Raw genomic sequence first — 9,084 nt, 5'->3', positions numbered from 1 at the left:
ACGTGGAGAACAAACACAGTTATGTTTGGAAACTACGCTTCATTATGTATGAGATTTTACACATCAACGTGAATTTCTTTCACTATCACAAGATACATTAGAAATTCCTTTCTCCAAATTAGAAAGGGGGAACTGGCAAGGTATCTTGTTCACTGAGTGCTTCTAAATTTAACATCTTCGAGATAAGCAAGTGAGGAGTCTAGATACTTTGACCAATTCCATTTCAGTGATTTTTACTACAATTCTTCCATGGCTTTAAATCTTAGTTAAAGCTAGACTAAGATTGCAGCTTCAATGCTTTAGGAAATGTTGCAACTTGCAACTAGTGATCTGTGTGAAATCATGACGGTCTTCATTCTGTGCACCTCAAGCCTAGAAACATCTGGGTCCTCGCTCTGATGGAGACCCAACGACATCCCTACACCACACGGCCCTGGTGCTCAGAAAGCCACGCCCACGCCCTGCTCTGTAGTTTGCAAATGCGCAGCTGTCAAGTCGTAACATCGACTTACATTAACAAATACGTCGTTTTCTCTCCCGAGCATATTAGGCTTCCAATCAAAATTCTGTTCTTACAAGGAATTAATAAACAACTGGAATTTGGCAATCCAGCCCTTGTCCTCTCTACTTCTGCACCCCGAGGCCCTCCCCTCCCACATACACACACTCGCACGTTATCTCTCACGCACCCAAGACACGTGCACACACAGATGTGCACGCGCACTCCACACACACACACGTGGATGCACACACGGCCTTCTCGTAAGTCATCAAACCCAGGGAGGGGTCGTGGGAACCTCTGGTCTGTGGCTGGCCGCTCAGAACCCAGGGAGCAGTCTGCACTTGGGCTGGCGTGGGGGAGGGTGGTGCTGGGGGACCGACCCTCGACCAGTGGGTCTGACTCTGTCTCTGGGCAGATGGTGTCGGGGTCGAGCTACATTGTCATGATAGGACACCCAGCTGGTGTCAGAGCATTGCTTGGTGTGGGGAAAATCGATGAGCTGGAACTGGTGTCGAAGTCATTGTCTCCCCAGGAGGCTGGCACCTGTTGCCCCCTTTTCCCCGGGATCGGGCAGAAGGGGGTGAGAAGAGGAGACACTGGGTGAGGCGGCCTGTCCAGGAGAGGGAGTCTCTGGCCCCAGCTCTTCAGTCTTCCTTCAGATTGTTGGGTAAATACACCTTTTGTTTTCAGCTAGGGCCCCCCATTCACCCTAGACCTCCCGACTAAGGTGGCTCCTGACGCAGAATCTCTCTGGCCCGGGGATACTGGGGGGACCGCTCTTGTGTGGAATCAGAGTCCTTCTCCGAGAGCAGCTCTGGCCTGGAGTGTTTTTATCAACCACTGAGGGTGACGGACAGCTGTTTTGGGGTGGACCTTGCACCAACAATGGCGCCCTTTCCCATGCAGCGACATGGTCATGCCTACTGTTGCCATTCACCACCGATGCCAATGGGCCACCTGGCGGTTCTCCATCTGCGTTGCTGCACTGTGCAGCACCCCACAGTGCACTGCGAATCCTGACCACGGCTTATTCTTTATGTTCTTGCCTCTACAGAATGTGAATAATGTGTCTGCATTTCTCACCGAACAAGGTGGTGCTCACCCTCCCAGGGCAGCTCTGAAGACACTCAAGTCAGCACCACATTCAGAGAGACTGTTCTCTTGGTCGCATTTCTCCGGATTGCAGCTGGCTAGAACGTCATCATCGCTTGCCTGCATGGGTATAAAATCCAGCACAGTCATCCGCATCGTGAAGTGCCAGGGGCAGAGGTCCCTCGATGAGTCAGTGACCCCTGCTCAAATATTCCCAATGGGCTGTCAGGGACAAGAGATGCACAGTTCAATAGAACTTCTTGGGGGTGTGGGCTATCAGCGTACCCCTACCACTTAGTCAGAAGCGATTATAAGCTGAAATCACGCTCTGCCAGAGTTTATTAAGTGCTAAGGTTGCCCGGTGAATGAGCAGTCTTCCAGCCAACACAGTCAACACGTAGAACCCTACCGAGCGAACATCCCGTACAAAGTCGGGTCTCCTGCACTTTGTAGAAAGGATGCTCTAGGACCAGTGCGTCTTCCCAGCATCTTCTCACTCCCAGTTTCTGCCATTCTTTATCTTTAATAGTGAATATACAAAAGGCACACAATTTATCTCTAGCATAATTGGTCTTGTGGAGAGCTGCGTGGTTGGTCCTCGAGGGTGTGGAGAGGCCCAACTGTGTCGATGGAAATTTGTACAATGACTGTCTTCTGGAAAGATTTAAGGACCTATAGGCATTTCAGTTCAAAGATGAATCATCTCTGGATGTTAAGGAAAATTTACATGAAATTCCTCATCTACCACATTTTGCAACTTTTCTTCATTACTGAGACGCTAGCTGAGAGTAGGGGCTACTGAAGAAATTTGCATAGGTTCAACACTGCAGTAACTTTGATACCACAACATTAATATTATTTTTAATTTTATAGGAGCCTTATAAAAACATATATGAAATATATAAGATAGTTAAAAGCTTCACAGAAATAGAAAACCAAAGGAAACCACATACTTTTAAGAGTAGAAATGGCATTGGAAACTGGCCTCACTGTTGGAGCCAAAAAGACCTGAGTATTGGAAACAGGTTGTTGGTGGGGGCAGTGAGGGAGGGTGTGGCACTGCCTGCAGGGCCTCCGGGCCACTCAGCATGGCCTCCGGCAGCCTGAAAGCAGGTGCACACCCAGAAAAAGCAAGTGACACTTGGCCAGGAGAGAGTGGGTGCTGCTGCAGGAAACAGAGGTTTTGTTCTGTGGTCTGTGTTCTGTGGTCTGTGTCCTGTGTTCTGTGGTCTATGGCCTGTGATTTGTGGTCTGGGTTCTGTGATCTGTGATCTGTAAATCTATGGTCTGTGATCTGTGGCCTGTGATTAGTGATTTGTGGTCTGTGATCTGTATTCTGTGGTCTGTGGTCCATGTTCTCTGTTCTGTGTTCTGTTTTCTGTGATCACTGTTCTGTGGTCTGTGTTCTGTGATCTCTGTTTTGTGTTCTGTGGTATATGTTCTATGGTCTGTGATCTGTGGTCGGTGTTCTGTGGTCTGTGTTCTATGATCTCTGTTCTGTATTCTCTGTTCTCTGTTCTGTGATCTCTGTTCTATGTTCTATGGTCTATGATCTGTGATCTGTGCTCTGTGGTCTGCATTCTATGGTCTGTGATCTGTGATCACTGTTCTGTGGTCTGTGTTTTGTGATCTCTGTTTTGTGTTCTGTGGTATATGTTCTATGGTCTGTGATCTGTGGTCGGTGTTCTGTGGTCTGTGTTCTATGATCTCTGTTCTGTGTTCTCTGTTCTCTGTTCTGTGATCTCTGTTCTATGTTCTATGGTCTATGATCTGTGATCTGTGCTCTGTGGTCTGCATCTATGGTCTGTGATCTGTGATCTCTGTTCTATGGTCTGTGATCTGTGATCTCTGTTCTATGGTCTATGATCTGTGATCTGTGCTCTGTGGTCTGCATTCTACGATCTGTGATCTGTGGTCTATGTTCTGTGTTCTGTGGTCTGTGATCTCTGTTTTGTGTTCTGTAATCTGGGGTCTGTGTTCTGTGATTTGTGGTCTGTGTTCTGTGGCCTGTGGTCTGTGATCTATGGTCTGTAATCTGTGTTCTGTGGTCTGTGTTCTACGTTCTGTGGTCTGTGATCTATGGTCTGTATCTGTGTTCTGTGTTCTGTGTTCTATGGTCTGTGATCCATGGTCTGTGTTCTATGGTCTGTGGTCTATAACCTATGGCCTGTGGTCTGTGTTCTGTGGTCTGTGATCCATGGTCTGTGTTCTATGGTCTGTGGTCTATAATCTATGGCCTGTGGTCTGTGTTCTATGGTCTGTGACGGCTGGAGAGCAACAAGTGGCCCTACCGCATGTACTCCAGGCAGGAGCCAGTACTTCTCAGAAGGGCCTGCAGCAGCCACAAACACAGGGGCACTCTCCAGGCACCGTGCCCAGGGCCGCATGGCCTGAGGTGTCCTTCGCAGGAGGGAGACAGTGTGCAGGAGGGCCCAGTGCTCACAGGCACTGAGGCAGCTGGGGAGCAGGGGTGCAGAGCAGTCTCCCCCATGCTCAGCACTGCCGGGGGAAGCCTGGGGAGAAGAGGGGCCTCCCGTAGTCAGCCAAGAGAGCAGGGCCAGGGCTGCCAGCCTCCACACAGCGTTCAGGGTGACAAGGCGTTGGTAAGCAGACAGCGTAGAAGGATGGAGAGCAGAAGTTCCCCTCCGCTTGCGGACAGCTGTGTCTACAGTGTCCCCGCAGGCACTTCCGGAGAGCAGGACTTGCCTGTGTCAGAGGCTGGCAGAGCGGGAGAGGGGTGCCCGACGGGACTCACAAAATTATCCTGCTGGCCTACCCTGATTTCTTCATTTGAATTTGCTTCCAAAATTTGAAAAATCATGCCAGGCCATGGTCTGTACGCACGCTTCCCTTGAGGATTCCTGAGACGGGGTCAGCCTGCCTGGGGGCCTGCAGAGTGCCACACCCCAGAGAGCCCACACGCTGTGGCTCCCGCCGTGAGCAGCGAGGCTGTCCTACACGCCACGTGCTCTGCACGTCACTCTGGCCACGCCGGGCTGCCTGCCGCTCTGGCTTCCGGCGCCACAGGCCAGTGGGGCTCCTGGATCTGGAAGCTGCTGCCCCAGGCTACCCGCGTCCAACGGGGAACACAGGGCCCCCAGGCCAGACCTTGGCTTTTACAGCCTCAGCACATAGGCCGGGCCCCCCTCACCCTGCTCCCTAGGCCGAGTCCTGCTGACAACAGGTGGCTCCTTCCTGCGGGCTCCCCCAGCTGTCTGGGCTTGCACAGGCCCTGAGGGGCAGGGTGGGAGACTGGGGTCTGCACTCCCGCACTCCGCCTGACCCCAGATCACTCAGCCCTTTCTGGAACACTCCAGGACCTCACCGGTCACTTTATGACTTTCCCTGATGGTCCCTCATTCACCAGCACCCATTTACTCTCTGTTTGCTCTCCCTTGCCTGGAAGCACAAGACCCCGGAGAAGCGAGGTCTCTTCCCCCTCCCCTCCACGTCCCTAACACCTGCACGGTGCTCAGGGAGGACAGGGCCCTGCTTCTTGCCAGGCTGTGATGGGGCCCCAGCTGAGTGAGCAGATGCTTGCCAAGGGTGGGGGCAGACGGGATTTCTCCCCTCTGGTCTACTTGGGGCTGGAGTGAACAGACCTTTTTCCCACTGACTGGATCAAGACCAGTCTGATACTCCTTGTTAGGGATAAATGTTTGCTATCCTCAATTTTTTCATAGAGAAACATATTTTCCTCCATCGTACGTGGCTCCTGGTCTTTACTGTGCACTGTATACTAAAGGAAAGATGATTGGTGCTCAAAATGGGGCTTAATTATGTCCCCCCCTCGATTTTGCAGCCCAGCACCTCAGAATAGGACTATGTTTAGAGATCAGGCCTTTATGGGGATCCCAAGGCTAAAGGAGGTCGTTAAGGAGGGCCCTAATCCCATCTGACTGGCATCCTTATTAAGAAGAAGAGGTCAGGACACAGACACGCACAGAGGGACGACCGCGTGAGGACACGGGGAGGAGACGGCCGTCTGCACGGCCCAGGAGAGGCCTCGAGAGGGACCAGCCCTGGCACGCCTCGATCTCAGACTTCCAGCCTCCAGGACTGGGAGGAATAAATTTGCTTACAGTGGCTAAGGAAGGGCATGTTAGACGTCTCTCTAGGAACAGAGTGCGCCTCTCTTTCTGGAAAGGGCTCTTGAAGATGGGTTGCCAGTGGGAGGAAGCAGTCAGGAGACTGCAAAGTCCAAAGTCCAGCCAGCTTTGGCTGAACCAGAGGGTTGTCAGGGTCCACTTTGCTGCGTCCCTGCCTGGGGGACCCTCCAGACACCAGCACCGCCATGCAGGCCCGGACTGCCTGCCACGCACGGCTGCTGACAGCAGGACTCAGTAGAGAAAGAGGGAGGGAAACCTATTCTCAGAGCTCAGCTACAAGGAAGGAACATATATATATAATATATTTATTATAAATAATAAAATATATTATAATATGTAATAATATATATCATTATATAATTAATACTATTTTAATATTAATATATTTTTATTTTAATAATTTTAATTTTAATCCTGTCTAATTAAAATGTGATTTTAATCCTAATTAATATATAATTACATATATGTATATATTAAAGTATATTTTGTTGAGAGAAGGCCGAAGACGCAGAGCTCTGAGCGCTCGCCGAGGACACTGGGTCCGTGACTGTACCGTCGCTTCGCTGACTCCTTTGCGGTTATGAGCTCATTTAGCAGAGAGAAAACAGACCAGAGGGTAGGATGTCCCGAGTCCCGCAGCTCCGCGGCGAAGGTGGAAAGACAGCCCTGTGTGCGGGGAGGGGCGGCCCCAGATAAGAACAACAAGATAAGGCACAAATGAAAATGCTTATTTTTTTATGACTCCTGAGTTCAGAGAAAACACGAATATTTGTGGGCTTTCTGCCTTGGGCACCTCGTAACCGCCTGGAATCCATCAAAGCTCCAAGGTTGCACAGAAGGCCGTAGGCATTTGCCGGAACTTCTTGCGCACAAGGATTTAATCTCTGACATGCACGTTCCTCAGCAGCCCCGCTCCGCCGACTCCAGCAGTTCTAAAAATGTCCATGGCAGCATCGTCATTTCGGGACTTCTCTATTTTTTAGTTTTCATTTTACAAGAACTGCTTGTGGTTTTGCATAGACCGCAGAGTGTCCTGGAGAGAGATGGCTCTCACCCACGCTCCCGTGAGGCTGGGACGGCCTGCCTCTGAGGTCCGTGCTCGGCCAGGTTCGAGTCCCCGCAGGCACCTTGTCTTTGCCCCAGGCTCTGCCGTCTGCCTGCCCCCCAGCTACGCGGGGCTGGGCGTTGCCCGCTGGGTTCTCCCACGGTGGACGCGGCCTGCGGTCACCCCGAGGGATCAGCAGGCTGGGCCGCGGGGCTCCTGGAAATCCTGACCTTGTGGTCCGACTTCTTCCTTCCAGTCTTCCTTCCTACCGTGAGGGCTGCCGCGCTGGGGACGCGGAGGGTGGGATGTCCTCAGGGTGCCCAGCGGCCCTGGGAAGGACTGTCCCCCTCCAGCGGGAGGGCCATCGTGTGCGTGCTACCCACTTCCCTTGAGCAACTCTGTGCGGCCCTGTTGCCACAAAGGGGGGACGAAAGCCGCTCAGGAAAGAGTTACCAGCAGGAACTGCAAGAAAGGGAGGCAGCTGGGTCCCCCTCCTAAGGGAGCGGGGAGGCCAGGGCCTTCCCTCGTGCCCAGCCCAAAGCCTCGCCTGAATGCATCTTGCAAGGCCAGCTCAGGGGAAGGGCCTGAATCCTGTCCTGGCGCCACTCCGCCCTTCTGCAAATCCTCCTGGCTTCAACTGTTTACCCACAGCGCCGCTGATAGCTCTTTTTTTTTTTTTTTTAAGAATTTATTTATTTGAGAGAGAGACAGAGAGAACACAAACAGGAGGAGGGGCAGAGGGAGAGGGGGAAGCAGGCTGCTCGCTGAGCAGGGAGCCCCATATGGGGCTCAATTCCAAGACCCTAGAGATCATGGCCTGAGCGGAAGGCAGACGCTTAACCCACTGAGCCACCCAGGTGCCCTGAGAGCGCTTTTAAAGAACCACGGACCATGGATTTTGTTGGTGGCCTGGCTAGGCTGTCTTGATCCTGGGTCTCTGGTCAGGCGGGTGGGGGCTTCTCACCTGGATGAAGGCGAGAGAGAGAGAGAGAGAGAGAGAGAGAGAGGCAGACAGACAGCGAGCATCCAGAGAGGCCTGAAGAACTAGGGCCTCTATTACCTACTGACCTTTGACTCCTCCCCGCGGGGCTATTACAAAGCCTGCCTGGGGGTTCCAGGGGCAGACAGAGAGCACCGCTGAACAGGCAGGTGTTAAAGAATTTGGGACAGGTTTAAAGGCACCACAGTCAGACTTCTGGCCACAAGCCCCACACGTCCCTCCCGAGTGTCCCCGAGCCCTTCTACAGTCTGAATCAGGAGGTTTACCTGTCCCTCTCTCACCTGACTCACAACCACGGGGCCAAAATAGGACGACCAGCGTAGACGCTCCTGCGGAGTATGGGAGAAGCGGGGCGGGCTCTGGGGCCTCAGACCCACGGGCGGGGGCTCAGGGCTGCTGTCCCGGGTGCTTCTTCACGGCTCCCGAGGCAGCCCCTGGGCTCAGAGTCATCCTTCGTCTGTGAGGAATACCTGGTCTCGGGAGTTGAGCAGATTTCTCAGCCTGATTCTGGCTGTGTAACAAATTCGCACCAATCAGTGGCTTGAAAAATGCTACCTTATAGCCTCGTAGTTTCCATCGGTCAGAAGCCCAGGCCCAGAGTGGCCGGACTGTCGGTTCAGGGTCTCCAGGGCCGATGTCCAGCCAGGGCGAGCGCCTCCGTGGGACCAGGGTCCCCTCCCGGGCACGCTCACTGCAGACAGAATTCCTTTCCACGTAGGCTACGAGTCAAGTCCCAGTCTCCCCGAGAACTCTGGGTTCCTGGAGGCTGCCTGCACACCCTTCCTTGGCCGGGTGGCCCCACCAGTTCCCCTCTGCCCCAGCTGGAGGACTCACCCACCTGGGTAATCTCCCCATCTTAGGGTCGGCTGAGTGGGGACCTCAACTGCACCTGTAAAATCCCTCCACGGCCGTGCCACGGCTTGGAATAGCTGGAGGGAGGTGTGTGTGCACCAGGAGCCGGCCTCCCGGGAGCCCTCTGAGAGCTCTGTCCCCCACATCACGCTGGACCCATTTGGGGGTCTCGGCCTTTATTTCATGGTGCATCATCTCTGCTCCTTGCCTTTCAAGCTGGTCGTGTTACAATAGAACAAATCTGAAGACCCCATGGCCCTCCTGGGAGCTTGGGGTGCATTCAGGTAAGTGAATGTCCTGGCCACAAACCTCTCCGTCGGTCTGTCTGTCTGCCCTACCCCCGCCCCAGTGTGATTTCTGTACACATCACAGCCTCCCCGCAGCCGGACTTCTGCTATGACCCAGGGCTCTCTGTCCGTGTCCCGGGGCACACCTCCCATCGTACTCTTCCTTACACGCTTGTCTCTCACCTTCACGGCAAACG

Source organism: Ursus americanus, chromosome 3 (genome assembly GCF_024610735.1).
Source record: "Ursus americanus isolate L20-20 chromosome 3, mUrsAme1.1.p, whole genome shotgun sequence".
NCBI classification, from domain to species: domain Eukaryota; kingdom Metazoa; phylum Chordata; class Mammalia; order Carnivora; family Ursidae; genus Ursus; species Ursus americanus.
This window is presented reverse-complemented; position numbering follows the sequence as displayed.